This window comes from Metopolophium dirhodum, chromosome 1, assembly GCF_019925205.1.
Source record: "Metopolophium dirhodum isolate CAU chromosome 1, ASM1992520v1, whole genome shotgun sequence".
Lineage (NCBI taxonomy): Eukaryota > Metazoa > Arthropoda > Insecta > Hemiptera > Aphididae > Metopolophium > Metopolophium dirhodum.
This window is the reverse complement of record NC_083560.1, coordinates 158,912,426-158,929,069: the sequence shown is the minus strand read 5'-3', so window position 1 is coordinate 158,929,069 and position 16,644 is coordinate 158,912,426. Positions and strand designations below refer to the sequence as shown.

The 16,644-nt window shown below is 59.3% G+C and overlaps 1 non-coding gene and 1 pseudogene across 1 annotated transcript; both read left to right on the top strand.

The window, feature by feature from the left end:
* The first annotated feature begins 7,303 nt into the window (after positions 1-7,303).
* Positions 7,304-7,461, top strand: LOC132937582 (5.8S ribosomal RNA). Its single transcript, XR_009663706.1, has one exon. It is a non-coding gene; the product is annotated as a 5.8S ribosomal RNA (ribosomal RNA).
* Positions 7,462-7,831: 370 nt separating this feature from the next.
* On the top strand, positions 7,832-10,727 carry LOC132937749 (large subunit ribosomal RNA; annotated as a pseudogene).
* The last annotated feature ends 5,917 nt before the right edge of the window (positions 10,728-16,644 follow it).

Here is a 16,644-nt window from a genome sequence, read left to right as displayed (position 1 = left end):
GATTTGGCCGAAGATTGTTCGGTTGATGGAAAAAGTTATTACAGCAAGTGGATATGGTTTACCGGTATTATTCGGTGCGGGCATTCGGCGAGCACGTCCCGCGGACTCGGAGTGCCGTACGCGGAAATATTTTTCCTCGACGGGCGAGGCGCGGAGTCGCCCTTGGTGCGCGGCGGCGTCCCCGTGACCGGATCCGTGGACACTGTGCCCTTCATCGATTGCCGATTTTTGTCTGGTCGGCGTTCGACGGGTGCGAGGTGGACTAACGTAAAATATTAATACGGCAAGTGGATGTGGTTTACCGGTATTATTCGGTGCGGGCATTCGGCGAGCACGTCCCGCGGACTCGGAGTGCCGTACGCGGAAATATTTTTCATCGACGGGCGAGGCGCGGAGTCGCCCTTGGTGCGCGGCGGCGTCCCCGTGACCGGATCCGTGGACACTGTGCCCTTCATCGATTGCCGATTTTTGTCTGGTCGGCGTTCGACGGGTGCGAGGTGGACTAACGTAAAATATTAATACGGCAAGTGGATGTGGTTTACCGGTATTATTCGGTGCGGGCATTCGGCGAGCACGTCCCGCGGACTCGGAGTGCCGTACGCGGAAATATTTTTCATCGACGGGCGAGGCGCGGAGTCGCCCTTGGTGCGCGGCGGCGTCCCCGTGACCGGATCCGTGGACACTGTGCCCTTCATCGATTGCCGATTTTTGTCTGGTCGGCGTTCGACGGGTGCGAGGTGGACTAACGTAAAGAATTATTACGTCCCGCGGACTCGGAGTGCCGTACGCGGAAATATTTTTCATCGACGGGCGAGGCGCGGAGTCGCCCTTGGTGCGCGGCGGCGTCCCCGTGACCGGATCCGTGGACACTGTGCCCTTCATCGATTGCCGATTTTTGTCTGGTCGGCGTTCGACGGGTGCGAGGTGGACTAACGTAAAGAATTATTACGTCCCGCGGACTCGGTGTGCCGAACGCGGAAAAATTTTTCTTCGACGGGCGAGGCGCGGAGTCGCCCTTGGTGCGCGGCGGCGTCCCCGTGACCGGATCCGTGGACACTGTGCCCTTCATCGATTGCCGATTTTTGTCTGGTCGGCGTTCGACGGGTGCGAGGTGGACTAACGTAAAATATTAATACGGCAAGTGGATGTGGTTTACCGGTATTATTCGGTGCGGGCATTCGGCGAGCACGTCCCGCGGACTCGGAGTGCCGTACGCGGAAATATTTTTCATCGACGGGCGAGGCGCGGAGTCGCCCTTGGTGCGCGGCGGCGTCCCCGTGACCGGATCCGTGGACACTGTGCCCTTCATCGATTGCCGATTTTTGTCTGGTCGGCGTTCGACGGGTGCGAGGTGGACTAACGTAAAGAATTATTACGTCCCGCGGACTCGGAGTGCCGTACGCGGAAATATTTTTCATCGACGGGCGAGGCGCGGAGTCGCCCTTGGTGCGCGGCGGCGTCCCCGTGACCGGATCCGTGGACACTGTGCCCTTCATCGATTGCCGATTTTTGTCTGGTCGGCGTTCGACGGGTGCGAGGTGGACTAACGTAAAGAATTATTACGTCCCGCGGACTCGGTGTGCCGAACGCGGAAAAATTTTTCATCGACGGGCGAGGCGCGGAGTCGCCCTTGGTGCGCGGCGGCGTCCCCGTGACCGGATCCGTGGACACTGTGCCCTTCATCGATTGCCGATTTTTGTCTGGTCGGCGTTCGACGGGTGCGAGGTGGACTAACGTAAAATATTAATACGGCAAGTGGATGTGGTTTACCGGTATTATTCGGTGCGGGCATTCGGCGAGCACGTCCCGCGGACTCGGAGTGCCGTACGCGGAAATATTTTTCATCGACGGGCGAGGCGCGGAGTCGCCCTTGGTGCGCGGCGGCGTCCCCGTGACCGGATCCGTGGACACTGTGCCCTTCATCGATTGCCGATTTTTGTCTGGTCGGCGTTCGACGGGTGCGAGGTGGACTAACGTAAAGAATTATTACGTCCCGCGGACTCGGAGTGCCGTACGCGGAAATATTTTTCATCGACGGGCGAGGCGCGGAGTCGCCCTTGGTGCGCGGCGGCGTCCCCGTGACCGGATCCGTGGACACTGTGCCCTTCATCGATTGCCGATTTTTGTCTGGTCGGCGTTCGACGGGTGCGAGGTGGACTAACGTAAAGAATTATTACGTCCCGCGGACTCGGTGTGCCGAACGCGGAAAAATTTTTCTTCGACGGGCGAGGCGCGGAGTCGCCCTTGGTGCGCGGCGGCGTCCCCGTGACCGGATCCGTGGACACTGTGCCCTTCATCGATTGCCGATTTTTGTCTGGTCGGCGTTCGACGGGTGCGAGGTGGACTAACGTAAAATATTAATACGGCAAGTGGATGTGGTTTACCGGTATTATTCGGTGCGGGCATTCGGCGAGCACGTCCCGCGGACTCGGAGTGCCGTACGCGGAAATATTTTTCATCGACGGGCGAGGCGCGGAGTCGCCCTTGGTGCGCGGCGGCGTCCCCGTGACCGGATCCGTGGACACTGTGCCCTTCATCGATTGCCGATTTTTGTCTGGTCGGCGTTCGACGGGTGCGAGGTGGACTAACGTAAAGAATTATTACGTCCCGCGGACTCGGAGTGCCGTACGCGGAAATATTTTTCATCGACGGGCGAGGCGCGGAGTCGCCCTTGGTGCGCGGCGGCGTCCCCGTGACCGGATCCGAACCACCGCGTGTGAAAATTCGATTTTTTTTTTTCACTCGACGTTCGCGGTTATTCGGCGGTCCCGGGGTGGTGCACATGACGGCAGCCCCGGCGATGTCCGTCGACACGATTTCGAATTCAACTTTTCGAACGTAGTTTTTCCGTGTGCAATAACTCGTTAACCGTTGGTTCGATCTCGACGTACCCGAGACGTGTTCACGTCGTACGTTCCGAGTACTATAGGACACCGGTGTCCGCGACATTTAAATCGGTAATCCTTTATCCGCGGCCGTACCGCTACGCACGGAGATAGACCGATATTTGATTTTCGCTTAACCGCTACGCACTGTGATTGACTGTATTCCGACGGCGGGGTCTCGGTCAACCGTTTTCACGGTTTGCCGGTGACATCGACCGTACCGTTCATCACGGGCAGACCGCAGAGTCGTTGTCCAGGGATATCCCCCTTTGCCGAAAACCTTTACCGCGTAGAATTTCTGCGCTGACCGCGACGTTACAGGGGTGATTACCGTCGCCGAGCTGCGCGCCCGCCGTACCGTCCCGTCGCACGGACCACCGTGTGTGAAAATTCGATTTTTTTTTTTTCACTCGACGTCCTCGGTTATTCGTCGGTGCCGGGGTGGTGCACATGACGGCAGCCCCGGCGATGTCCGTCGACACGATTTCGAATTCAACTTTTCGAACGTAGTTTTTCCGTGTGCAATAACTCGTTAACCGTTGGTTCGATCTCGACGTACCCGAGACGTGTTCACGTCGTACGTTCCGAGTACTATAGGACACCGGTGTCCGCGACAATTAAATCGGTAATCCTTTATCCGCGGCCGTACCGCTACGCACGGATTTTGTGATTTTCGCCTAACCGCTACGCACGGTGATTGACGGATTTTCGATTCTCGCCTAACCGCTACGCACGGTGATGGCGAAGTTCCTTCGACCCGGGTGTACCACTACGCGTGAACACCCCCGTCGCACATTGTGAAACTCGAGATTTTGTAAATTTGTGAGCGACTCGGTCGTCGGCGTTCCGCCGGCGTCCGATCGCCAATCACGTACGACAGCAAAGCCACGGGCGACGCCGAAGCCGACGCGTCCATCGCCGCGCACCGGTCTGCCCCAGTCTTCGGAATGGTCAGCAATCCGGTGCCCTTCGATGGTATCCGTCCAAGTTTCGGCGACCGACCCATCTCGCACGCCGAGTGGCAAAACTCAACCGGCGTCGCAGGCCCGCCTTCCGGTGGGCCTCCGACGCGCAAATCGTTTTTTTCAAAAATCGATGACGACTCCCGTTACCGTTCCGCAAGTTACGAGCTCTCGACGCCAAAACATTCCCGCCGCGGCCGGCCATCGTCGCCGTGCCCGGCGGTCGCCGGGGCGAAGCCCCGGGACGACGGACTTCGCGTCGCGTCCCGGCTTCCCCCACGATCTCGGCTGGGGGCCGTTATAAACCTGGCGAGAGGCGCTAGCGCGGTAATTCTCCGTCCGCTGAAAACGGACGGCGTACGCGCTAACCCCGACTCTCGTCAACGCACGGGTCACGTCGCGTCGGGCGAGCGCTCGCTCTCCGCGTGTGTTCGGTCTTCCGCACGCGACCGCCGCCGCAGTCGCCCCGCGTTCTGCGGGTGCTCAGTGCGGCGCTCGCGTCGACCGAAGCGCGCGGTTTACGGGCGCCCGTCCGCGCACGTATCCCACTCGAACCGCGGTCGGTCGTGCGCCGTGACCGTATACCGGTCACGGTCGTTTCGACCTTCCTCGGCGTCGGCTTGCCCACGGGCGGACCGGCGCTCGGACGCACGCGTCCCGAGACGAGTGTCCGCGTCGTCGTCGCCCCTTGGTCGGCGTCGCCGCGGGGATCCGTCACGGGACGCAGTTGTTGTAAAACCGAGATCCCTGGTTGATCCTGCCAGTAGTCATATGCTTGTCTCAAAGATTAAGCCATGCATGTCTCAGTGCAAGCCGCATTAAGGTGAAACCGCGAAAGGCTCATTAAATCAGTTGTGGTTCCTTAGATCGTACCCAAGTTACTTGGATAACTGTGGTAATTCTAGAGCTAATACATGCCGACAGAGTTCCGACCGTCGCGGCGCCCTCGGGCGTCGCTCGCGGGAGGAACGCTTTTATTAGATCAAAACCGGCCCGTCGCGGCGCGCTTCGTGCGCGTCCCGATCGCGGCCCGCGCAAAGACCTGGTGACTCTGAATAACTTCGAGCTGATCGCACGGTCTCCGTACCGGCGACGCATCTTTCAAATGTCTGCCTTATCAACTGTCGACGGTAGGTTCCATGCCTACCGTGGTGGTAACGGGTAACGGGGAATCAGGGTTCGATTCCGGAGAGGGAGCCTGAGAAACGGCTACCACATCCAAGGAAGGCAGCAGGCGCGCAAATTACCCACTCCCGGAACGGGGAGGTAGTGACGAAAAATAACGATACGGGACTCATCCGAGGCCCCGTAATCGGAATGAGAACACTTTAAAACCTTTAAACGAGGATCAATTGGAGGGCAAGTCTGGTGCCAGCAGCCGCGGTAATTCCAGCTCCAATAGCGTATATTAAAGTTGTTGCGGTTAAAAAGCTCGTAGTCGGATCTGTGTCTGGGCGGTGCCGGACCACCCTGGCGGTCCGTCGTGTCGCGGCCGGCCGTGTCGCGGGACCACGTGTCCCGTCGGCGCGGTCGTCGTCGCGCTCGTCAGCCGTCTCGGGGTGTTAGTTACCGGCACGTCGGCCGGACGTATTGTCGGCAGGCGGACACGTGTCTCGGGCTTCCGGCGCGCCGCGCGGCCACGCGTCGCGCGGCCGTCGGGGTTCGACGACGGCGGCCGCCTACTCCAATCTTGCTGCGCGGTGATCTTCACCGATTGCCGTCGGCGGGCCGACACGTTTACTTTGAACAAATTAGAGTGCTCAAAGCAGGCTCAAATCTGGCGGGGCGGCTTCACGGCCGTCTCGTCAAAAGGCCCTGAATACTGGTCGCATGGAATAATGGAACAAGACCTCGGTCCCGCGCATCTCCGCCCTTCGCGGGCGCGCGAAATCGCCCTCCGGGGCGTTTCCGTGCGCGGGCCGCCGGGCCGCGGGCGCCAGTCGCCCGCGCGTCCCGCCGGGCCGGTTTTCGGGACCGGAGGTAATGATCAACAGAGACGGGCGGGGGCATTCGTACCGAGACGTTAGAGGTGAAATTCTTGGATCGTCTCGAGACGAACTGACGCGAAAGCATTTGCCAAGTACGTTCTCGTATGATCAAGAACGAAAGTTAGAGGTTCGAAGGCGATCAGATACCGCCCTAGTTCTAACTGTAAACGATGCCAGCTAGCGATCCGCCGGCGTTTCATTAACGACCCGGCGGGCAGCTTCCGGGAAACCGAAGCTTTTCGGTTCCGGGGGAAGTATGATTGCAAAGTTGAAACTTAAAGGAATTGACGGAAGGGCACCACCAGGAGTGGAGCCTGCGGCTTAATTTGACTCAACACGGGAAACCTCACCAGGCCCGGACACCGGAAAGATTGACAGATTGAGAGCTCTTTCTTGATTCGGTGGGTGGTGGTGCATGGCCGTTCTTAGTTGGTGGAGCGATCTGTCTGGTTAATTCCGATAACGAACGAGACTCTGTCCTGCTAACTAGGCGGGTAACCCCGGGTCGGCGTGTGCGCGGCGCGGGCGGTTTCGGCCGTCCGTGTTCGCGTACCCGTCGGCTCGGCCCGGTATCCCCGAACGCGTTCGCCCGTCGTCCACGGCGGTCGTCGAGCGCGGCCGCGCCATCCGCGTCCCGGCGTGCGGCGGGCGTGTGTCGGCCGGGGGGCAACCTCCGGTCGGCGCGCGTCCGTCGTGCGTCGGGCTCCGTGGTGAAGCGCGCCGTGTTCGCGGCCGTCGCCGGCGGATCACGATACGTTACTAGGGCTACCGCCGGCTCCCAGGAGCTTAAACTCTTCTTAGAGGGACAGGCGGCGGACGAAAATAGCCGCACGAGACTGAGCGATAACAGGTCTGTGATGCCCTTAGATGTTCTGGGCCGCACGCGCGCTACACTGAAGGAATCAGCGTGTGTTAACATTCCTGGGCCGACAGGCTTCCGGGTAACCCGCTGAACCTCCTTCGTGCTTAGGGATCGTGGCTTGCAATTTTTCCACGTGAACGAGGAATTCCCAGTAAGCGCGAGTCATCAGCTCGCGTTGATTACGTCCCTGCCCTTTGTACACACCGCCCGTCGCTACTACCGATTGAACGGTCGCATTGAGGTCTTCGGAGTGGACGCGCGTTATTCGGCCCCCTCGGGGGCTGGGTCGTCGCGCGATCGCGAAGATGACCGAAATCGGCCGTTTAGAGGAAGTAAAAGTCGTAACAAGGTTTCCGTAGGTGAACCTGCGGAAGGATCATTAGAGACGGGCCCGCGGTACCGGCAGCACTTGCCGGTCTCGCGCGCGCCTAATCCGACCCCGTGGCCGCGTGCGCTCGCGACTAGCTCGCCGACCGCCCGCGCGCCGCGACCCCCGACCGAGCGTCGACCGAAAGATGGTTAACGTCGAAAGACCATACGGGCCCCGCCGTGCGTCCGCGCACGGCGCGTGGCCGGTAGAAGTTTCGTCGACAAAAAAAAACACCCGACCCCGAACAGCGGATCACTTGGCTCGTGGATCGATGAAGACCGCAGCTATCTGCGCGTCGTCGTGTAATCCGCAGGTTATACGAACATCGACCAGTCGAACGCACATTGCGGCCTCGGTGACCCGCGGGTCCCGGGCCACGCCTGTCTGAGGGTCGTATACCGGATACTCGGCCAGACCGATGCGCCGCCGGCAGGCGTCCGACGGCGGCGGCAGTCCTCCCGGGGACTGTCCGCCCGCCCGTCGGCCGCTCCGGTGGTGCGAGATTGGCGGTTCGACCGTGGAAAACCGCGCTCGCGCGGCCGCCTCCGGTCGTCCGCCCAAGTTGTGACGGCAAACAGTCACGGGTTCTCGCGTCGTCAAACGGCACGTCCCCGTCCGCCCGCCGCGCGAGAGCGCGGCCGGGTCGGCTGAGAGTCCACGGACCTCTCCGGCTTCCGAGACGCGGACGCGGACGGTCACCGTACGGGCGGAGCGCGGACCGCAGGCTGCCGTGTAATTTAAAAAAAAAAAAAACCGATACGTTCCGACCTCAGATCAGGCGGGACTACCCGCCGGATTTAAGCATATTAATAAGCGGAGGAAAAGAAAACAACCGTGATTCCCTTAGTAGCGGCGAGCGAACAGGGAAAAGCCCATCGCCGAATCCCGCCGCGCACTTTTGTGTCGCGGCACCTATGGGAGTTGTGGCGTACGGGCCGGCCTCGTTGCCGGGGCGCACGTGACGGTCCAAGTCTCCCTTGAACGGGGCCATGGCCCGCAGATGGTGCCAGGCCAGTAGAGGCCGTCACAGCGTTCCGGGATCGGACCGCGCCTTCGAGTCGGGTTGCTTGAGAGTGCAGCCCGAAGTTGGTGGTAAACTCCATCTAAGGCTAAATACGGCCACGAGACCGATAGTTTACAAGTACCGTGAGGGAAAGTTGAAAAGAACTTTGAAGAGAGAGTTCATAAGAACGTGAAACTGTTCGGGTGTAAACGGACAGAGCCCGCGAGTCCCCGCCGGGCGAATTCACGGTCGGTCTAACCGCCGGCCGGATCTTTCGCTCGGTTAGCGGACGTCGCGACCCGTTGGGCGCCGGCCGAAGGGCTTGGGTGGCGTTCGTCGCGGCGGTTGCGTTTCGGCGTGACCGTTCGCGCCGAACCCCGGTGCTCCTGGTCGGCTCGCCCGACGGCAAGAACCGTCGACGCGGCCCCGTCGCAGGCGGGGTCCCGTCGGTCGGCGACGATTTCGGGCTACTTTCCGACCCGTCTTGAAACACGGACCAAGGAGTCTAACGTGTGCGCGAGTCAACGGTGATCTTACGAAAAACCACGTTTGGCGCAATGAAAGTGAACCGTTTACGGTGCGGACGATGGCCTAGCGACCGAACCCACCGGCGTTCAAAGTCGCGCTGGTCCGCAGTCCGGGGGCGTCTTCGCCAGGTCGGCTTCGGCCGTCCGAGGGCGCACCCTTAGCGCACACGTTGGTACCCGAAAGATGGTGAACTATGCCTGGCCAGGATGAAGTCAGGGGAAACCCTGATGGAGGTCCGCAGCGATTCTGACGTGCAAATCGATCGTCTGAGCTGGGTATAGGGGCGAAAGACTAATCGAACCATCTAGTAGCTGGTTCCATCCGAAGTTTCCCTCAGGATAGCTGGCGCCGATGTGTCCCGCCCGTTCGCGGGCGTACGGACGCCGGTGGGACTCCGCGCTGTACGGCGCGGTAACAACACGCTCGTAACACGGAGGATGTCTCATACGGTAAAGCGAATGATTAGAGGACATTGGGGCCGAAACGACCTCAACCTATTCTCAAACTATAAATGGGTGAGATCGCCGGCTTTACCTGGTACACCGCGTGAACCGCGTGCGAAGCCGGCGACGGAACCCTAGGCGCTTAGTGGGCCATTTTTGGTAAGCAGAACTGGCGCTGCGGGATGAACCGAACGCCGAGTTAAGGCGCCGAAATCGACGCGTATTCAGAGACCATGAAAGGCGTTGGTTGCTGATGACAGCAGGACGGTGGCCATGGAAGTCGGAATCCGCTAAGGAGTGTGTAACAACTCACCTGCCGAAGCAACTAGCTCTGAAAATGGATGGCGCTGGAGCGTCGTGCCTATACTCGGCCGTCGACGGCATAGTGGGGCCGGTCGTCGCTCGCGGCGGTCGGTCCCGGCAAGCCTCGACGAGTAGGATGGCGCGGCGGTGTGCGTCGAAGGGCAGGTCGCGAGACCGCCTGGAGCCGCCGTCGGTGCAGATCTTGGTGGTAGTAGCAAATACTCGAGAGGGGCCCTCGGGGGCTGCCGTGGAGAAGGGTTTCTTGTGAACAGCCGTTGTCCAAGAGTCAGTCGATCCTAAGCCCGGGGAGAGATCCTCGTACCACGGGCGAAGGCGTTTTCGAATCGCCCTTGGGGCGAGAGGGAATCCGGTTCGTATTCCGGAACCCGACGCGGAACCGCTCCCTAGTGTTCGGGGCTCTTTTGTCTCGTCTGGGTAACCAGAATGAACTCGAAGAAGCCGCCGGGGGATCTGGGTAGAGTTCTCTTTTCTCTGTGAGCGTTGTACGTCCCTGGAATCCTCTAGCCGGGCGATAGGGACGCGAGCGCGAAGAGCACCGCTCGTTGCGGCGGTGTCCGTGATCCCCACGCGGACCTTGAAAATTCGAGAGAGGGCCACGCGGAGTCTTCGCGTCGGTTCGTACCGATATCCGCAGCAGGTCTCCGAGGTGAGCAGCCTCTAGCCGCATAGAATAATGTAGGTAAGGGAAGTCGGCAAAACCGATCCGTAACTTCGGGATAAGGATTGGCTCTGAGGAGCGTGGCTGTCGGGTTCGGGTCGTCGTAGAAGCGTAGGCGGTTTTGGCGACACCCCGGCCGTCGCCCGCGCGCCCGGTCTTCGGACCGGGAGCCTCGAGGCGGCCGCGGGCCCGTCGCCGTCCGCCGACCGTGGAACCACCGAGCTTCGGTCGCTGGCCGCGTCGCGGCCGGCCGATCGCCTTGGTGTCGGTTCGCCGTCACCGGGCGGTCCGGCCGCCGCGGCGTCGGTCGCGTAGCCGGATCGACAGCCATGTAACGGTCAACTCAGAACTGGCACGGACCAGGGGAATCCGACTGTCTAATTAAAACAAAGCATCGCGATGGCCCGGGACGGGTGTTGACGCGATGTGATTTCTGCCCAGTGCTCTGAATGTCAACGTGAAGAAATTCAAGCAAGCGCGGGTAAACGGCAGGAGTAACTATGACTCTTTTAAGGTAGCCAAATGCCTCGTCATCTAATTAGTGACGCGCATGAATGGATTAACGAGATTCTCACTGTCCCTATCTACTGTTGGTCTGACAGCCATACAGTGCGGACGTGTTTTTGAGGTGCTCCGTGTACAACTCAAGTTCCGAACGGGTTAGAGTAGTTAAATTTTTGCGTTCTTAGTACCAAAAGATTCGTCTCGAGTAGACGCTTCTACTGGTGCATCGAGCGCGAAAATCGGTTAGGTTAGCAAGGCGTGAGGGCGTTTTTAGTCTGTCGCAAGCGTAAACTCTTTGTTTACGCCCGACCGGCAAAACCCTTTCAGCGATTTCTCGGGCTGTATTGCGAATTTCGCGTCGGACGATACACCGTTGAATTCGTGCTGTTCTAGCGCTAATTTTGGTGTAGGCCGCGCGAAAGTTCGACTTTCAGTGCCGAAGTTAGGCTCAAAAAGTTCGCGAGCGAACAGAAGGTCACAGAATCGAGGTACGACATCGCGGTTTGGACAGTCGAATAGTCTTTTTTAAGATAAATCGACGGGCCCGAGCTGCGTTTTCGTGCAGCGATTTGCGGCCCCAGGAGCGGCGATCAAAGTTCCGGCGGGCGAGAGACGCGCGGCGGATCGTGCGGGTGCGCGCGGACCGACGCCAACGCGTGACGTGTCCGAGTGGCGTACGTGCGGCGCGCGGTGTTTAGGATCGTGCGAGTGCGCGCGGCCTGAGTGGTCACCGCCCCCGGGAAACTGCGAGTGCGCGAGCAAGTGTGCGGGCGCGCGTGAACGTGCGAGTGCGTACAACCGGTCCCCCCCAGTGCAACGCTCTGGTGGGCGAGTGCGCGGTGCGTGCGCGTACGCGAGTGGCGCGTTAAAATTCCCGCGAACAGACCGGTGTCGATTTTGAGTCGGTCTGTATAAGCCTTAGGGCGAACACGTTGCTGCGCTGCCGCCATCAGGTAAGGTGTTAGGATTTATATTATATAGGTTAAGGTAGCATAGTTCCAGTGCCGTTAGTACTCCCCACTCGCAAAGGAGGAAAAGGCGCTGCCACTAGGGTAGGTAGGCTCGATAGTTGTATTTAGGTTAAGTCCAAGAGCGCGGTCAGTCATGTCTGACATGGAACTGACCGACGAAGAGGGGGGATGCCTGGAAGAGGTAAGGGCGGGTGCACCGGCGGCGGGGGTCCCAGAGGGGGACACCGTCGCCAAGGTACAAAAGAGGAAGAGGGTGGACGGTCCAGAGGAGGAAGGCATTTCTGAATGCTCCTCCTTTGGTATTTCATCCTTTCCTCAAAAGGCAAGGAATATTGGTAGGGACCTGGACGCGCTCCTTCTGGCAGAGAAGGAGAAGCGAAAGATTTCGGCGGCCGCTCTGCGGACAATCTTGGAGATCAGGGAAAGGTATGAGGCCTTGCTCGATGAGGCCTATAGGCAGAACACGGTTCTGCAAGGTAGGGTCGAGGAGGCGAGGCGGTCTCAGTCGAGACCTGAGGTGCGCGAGGTTGTGGTGGAGAGGACGGTTGCGCCATCTCCGCCCAAGAAGAAGAAGAAGGTCGAGGACAAGGCCAAGGCCAAGTCTGCGGCTGCTAAGGAGAAGGTGAAGGGAAAGGTAAAGGAGCAGCCGTTTGTGGAGGTTGTGAGCAGGAAGAGCAAAAGGAAAAAGAAGAAGAAGAAGAAGAATGAGGAGAAGCCCAAGGAGCAGCCGAGAGTGGCCATCACCACCTCCAAGAAGGTGGCTAAGGCCATCGAGAGGGAGAAGGCGAGGGCTCCGGCCCGCGCCTTCGTCGTCTCGGTGGGGGCTGCTGGGGCCAGTGAGGCCAAGAAACAGCTCTGGGCCGATCTGGTCAAGGGGGTGGCGGTGCCCAAGCTTGGCGGCTCTGCGAAGCTCCCGAGAGGAGATCTGGTGGTTAGGCCGGCTGACGAGGCCACGTATGCGGCCTTGAAGGCCATGGAAAAAGACGGTAAGGGTGTGAGAGAGGAGAGTGCGAGATGGCCGACCGTACTAGTGTATGACGTGGATAGGGAAATTCCTAAGGAGAAGCTCGCGGGCCAGATCGTGGATCAGAACCCGGAGCTTGGTCTGGACAAGGAGGCCGTGGTCCCCCTCTTCATGAAGGGGCCCAAGACGGACGAGCTTGTTTGGTGGGTCTGCTCGGTTAGACCAAGCGCCTTCAAGACTCTGGTAGGAAAGAGTCTTTTCATCGGGTTGGCCAAGTGCAAGGTCAAGGAGTACGTTGACGTAGTCAGGTGCTTCAAGTGCCAGCACTTCGGTCACAGGGCTCTGAAGTGTGTGCAGACGGTGGACACTTGCGGGCGCTGCGCGGTCAAGGGCCATAGGGCCAAGGACTGCAAGAGCGTGCCGGTCAAGTGCGCCAACTGTGGCCTGGCTGCTCAGTCGGGGCACAGCGGTTGTGTGGCTCTTCACAAGGCGACCATCACGGTTGCCCGTAGGAGGACAGATTTCGGCTCAAAATGATCTCTTCGACCTACTGTGTAGTCCAACTGAACATGAACGGGAATCATCTCGTCTCAGATCAGATACTGGACTACAGCAGGGCTAACGGGGTTGAGGTGCTTCTGCTTCAGGAAGTGCTGACCTCGGGAGACAAGTTGCTAGGTTTTGACTACCGCGCCACGAAAGTGGTTCTCAGCAGTAGGGACGGTAGTGCAGGGGCTGCCATAGTTGTCCTAAATCAGGACATCGAGGTGGTAGCCCTGCAGGGGCTCAGCGATAGGTTCTGCGCCGTGGCCAGTCTCAGGAAGAGACATGGACAGGCGGTCGTGTTCGTGTCAGCTTACTTCAAGTACAGCATCCCGACACGCATCTTTACGGACAGGCTAGGTGATATTCTTGATAGGGTCAACCAAGACGTCGTGATAGGGGCCGACGTGAACGCGCACTCGCCGCAATGGTTCAGTCGGCCGGGCAACAACTCGGGTTCAGCCCGGGGGACCCACGTCGAATCCCTGATCGCGGCGAAACACTTGACGGTGCACAACCAGCCTGGCCACCTCGACACGTACGAGAGGCCGGGTATGGGGGCATCGAACATAGATGTTACGCTGACGAGAGGGGGTTCACTGACGAACTCAGTCTCTGAATGGGAAGTGCTCGATGTCACCGACAGCGACCACAGGACCATCAGATTCAAGATCCGCGTCGGATCAGGGTCGGAGGGACCTGCGGTAGGGAAAAGTCGATTCAATGTTAGGAAAGCCGACTGGGATAGGTTTAGGTGGGTTCTGGCCCAGAAAGTTCTTGGTGAACATGAGACCATGGTGGGCGGTTGCGGACAGGTAGCGGAGTCTCTTACGCGTGCTCTCGGGCATGCCATGGAGGCCTCCATGCCCCGCTCCCGTAAATCCGTCAGGATGAAACCGCCATGGTGGGACGCCGGACTCGAAGAGTCCAAAAGGCGCCTCAATAACTTCAGACGCACCATGGACTATAAAGTCTCGGATAGGGACCAATTCAGAGTGCTCAGGAACGAGCACCTGAAAAAGATTAGGAAGGCCAAGATGGAGTCGTGGAGGAAGTTCGCTACCTCCAGCAACTCGGACATCTGGGGCCCGGTCTATCGTTGGGCTAGGAATGGATCTTCTAAGAGTAGGGTACCAAACGCTGTGCTTCGAGAAGACGGAACCTTCACGGTGACGGCTTTGGAGACGGCCGAGTGTCTGTTGGAGAGCCTAATCCCTAGGGACAGGGCTGCTCCTATCTTTGAGGCTGAGAGAGTAGGAAGAGTGAGACCAGAGGTCACGGAGGCCGAGGTTAAGGCGGCTGTCTGGAGGATGGCCCCTAACAAAGCTCCGGGACTGGATGGGATCACCGCTGGGGTACTCAGGAAGGCGTGGGGCGTCATCGGCTTGCCGCTGACCAACGTCCTGAGAGAGTGCCTCAGGAAGTCGGAATTTCCGGACTGTTGGAAGACAGCAGAGGTGGTGATCATCAGGAAGGGAGAGGACAGAGACCCGAGTCTTCCTAAGTCATATAGACCAGTCAGCCTGCTTTCGGCACCGTCAAAAGTGCTGGAACGGCTGGTGGTGGACAGGCTTGAGGAGGAAACGGGGGGCGCTCTTTCAGCAGAGCAACATGGTTTCAGGGTCGGTAAGTCCACAATCAGCGCGATCAAGTCGTGTCTGGATTGGGTGGACAACAGTGAGGAGATGGTGGTAGGAGTCTTTCTGGATATCTCAGGAGCCTTCGACAACCTGAGATGGAACGTTCTGATTAGGGACATGATGGATCTGGGGGCATCCGATGCAACTAGATCTATCATACAGAGCTATCTGACGGGCAGAAGGGCGGTGCTCTCGGTGGAGGGAGCGACAGCATTCGCGGATCTCACCAGAGGCTGCCCTCAAGGCTCACAGTTAGGGCCAAGTCTTTGGAATTTATCTATGGATAGGGCGTTGGTCACCAACACGGACGATAGGGTCAAACTGGTCGCGTACGCGGATGACCTGGCGGTTCTTATCGCGGGCTCCGATCTCGAAGAAATTCAGGGGAAAGCGAGAGCGACGCTCGGCGCCTTGCGCGAGTGGGCGAGCCGAAGAGGTCTAACCTTCTCGGCAAGCAAGTCTCAAGCGATCCCCCTGAAAGGAGGGCTGCGGCCGGGGTTCACTGTTCCCTTCGGGACAGAGGACATCGTGGCTGTGAGTTCAGTTAGGTATCTGGGCGTTGAATTGGACAGTAGGCGAAATTTCTGGGCGCACGTGAGCGGCGTGGCCGGAAAGTCCGACTCTCTGTACAGTAGGCTTAGAGCGGCATCGTCTGCGGACTGGGGTCTCCGACAGTCCACCTCCGCCGTAATATACAAGGCAGTCTTCCTGCCTCGTATCACTTACGCTGCGGAGATCTGGTCGAAAGGAGTCCTCACGGCGAAGGCGATAAAACTCCTCGGCAGCAAGCAGAGGAGGGCCCTTCTCTCTCTAACAGGGGCATACAGAACGACCTCAACGGATGCGTTGCAGGTTGTTGCTGGGCAGCTGCCTCTAGATTTGGAAATCCGATGGCATGTGGTTAGGATCAAAAGGAAAGCTGGTGAAATCTCAGAGGAGGAGATGAACAACCAGTGGGATAGGATCATTGACATCTGGCAGGATAGGTGGGATAATAGCACGAAGGGTCGTTGGACCCATGCTATTTTTCCCGACATAAGATGGAGACTGGCTCTCCCTCTCGAGGTGGATCACTACGTGTGCCAGTTCCTCACGGGTCACGGAGACTTCAACTCCAAGTTGGAGTCTTTCGCCCTGCGTGGTACGGGCGCGTGCAGATGTGAAACTGAGGACGAGACGGTGGACCACGTGCTCTTCAGATGCCCTGTGCTCTCTGCTGAGAGAGCAAGGCTCATCAGGCTTGTGGGCGAGGACGCATGGCCGTGCGAGACCAAGGTGTTACTGGACACTAGGTCAAACTACTGTGCACTGCGTCGCTTTGCTAGGGAGGCCATCGAGGCCAAAAGATCTTCGGATAGAGTAGGTATTCTCCAGGCTAGGTAGGCTCCGTCACAGGCGACGGAGGGGTTGGTGGGGACCCGGGGTTAGCGTGTAAGCGCTGGCCCGAATCTCCACCGCAAGGCCCACCACTAGCCGGCTGGGGAGCCAAAATAGTGGTAGGGGCCACGCCCCGGGTTGATCCACTGACATCAACCAAAAACCTAGTCAGTACCACGGGAGAGGGGAGCCCCACCGCGCACAGATACGGCCAGCCGGAGCTGTGCGTGGTGCCCCTCAAGGTTGAGGAGCCTACCTCGGCTGAAACGTGGTGGCTGTGGGACAGGCGCCAGATAGTAGTACATAAACCACAACACCTAGTGGGAGGTCCGGTACCCAAGGTGGCACTTAACTGAGTCATTCCGGCCCTCAGAAAAGGTACGGGCCCTCCGGGGCCCGGTGCTGGTGGTCCACAGACGACCCTAGGCCGTAGGCGGTTAGCCGTCGACGTCCTAGCTCCACCTCCGCCCGTAAGTAGCGCCTAGCGCTAAGGCACGGACGGATGGCGGTAGGCGAGAGCCACAAAACCCGGAGACTCCTGTCCCTATCTACTAAGTGTTGGTCTGACAGCCATACAGTGCGGACGTGTTTTTGAGGTGCTCCGTGTACAACTCAAGTTCCG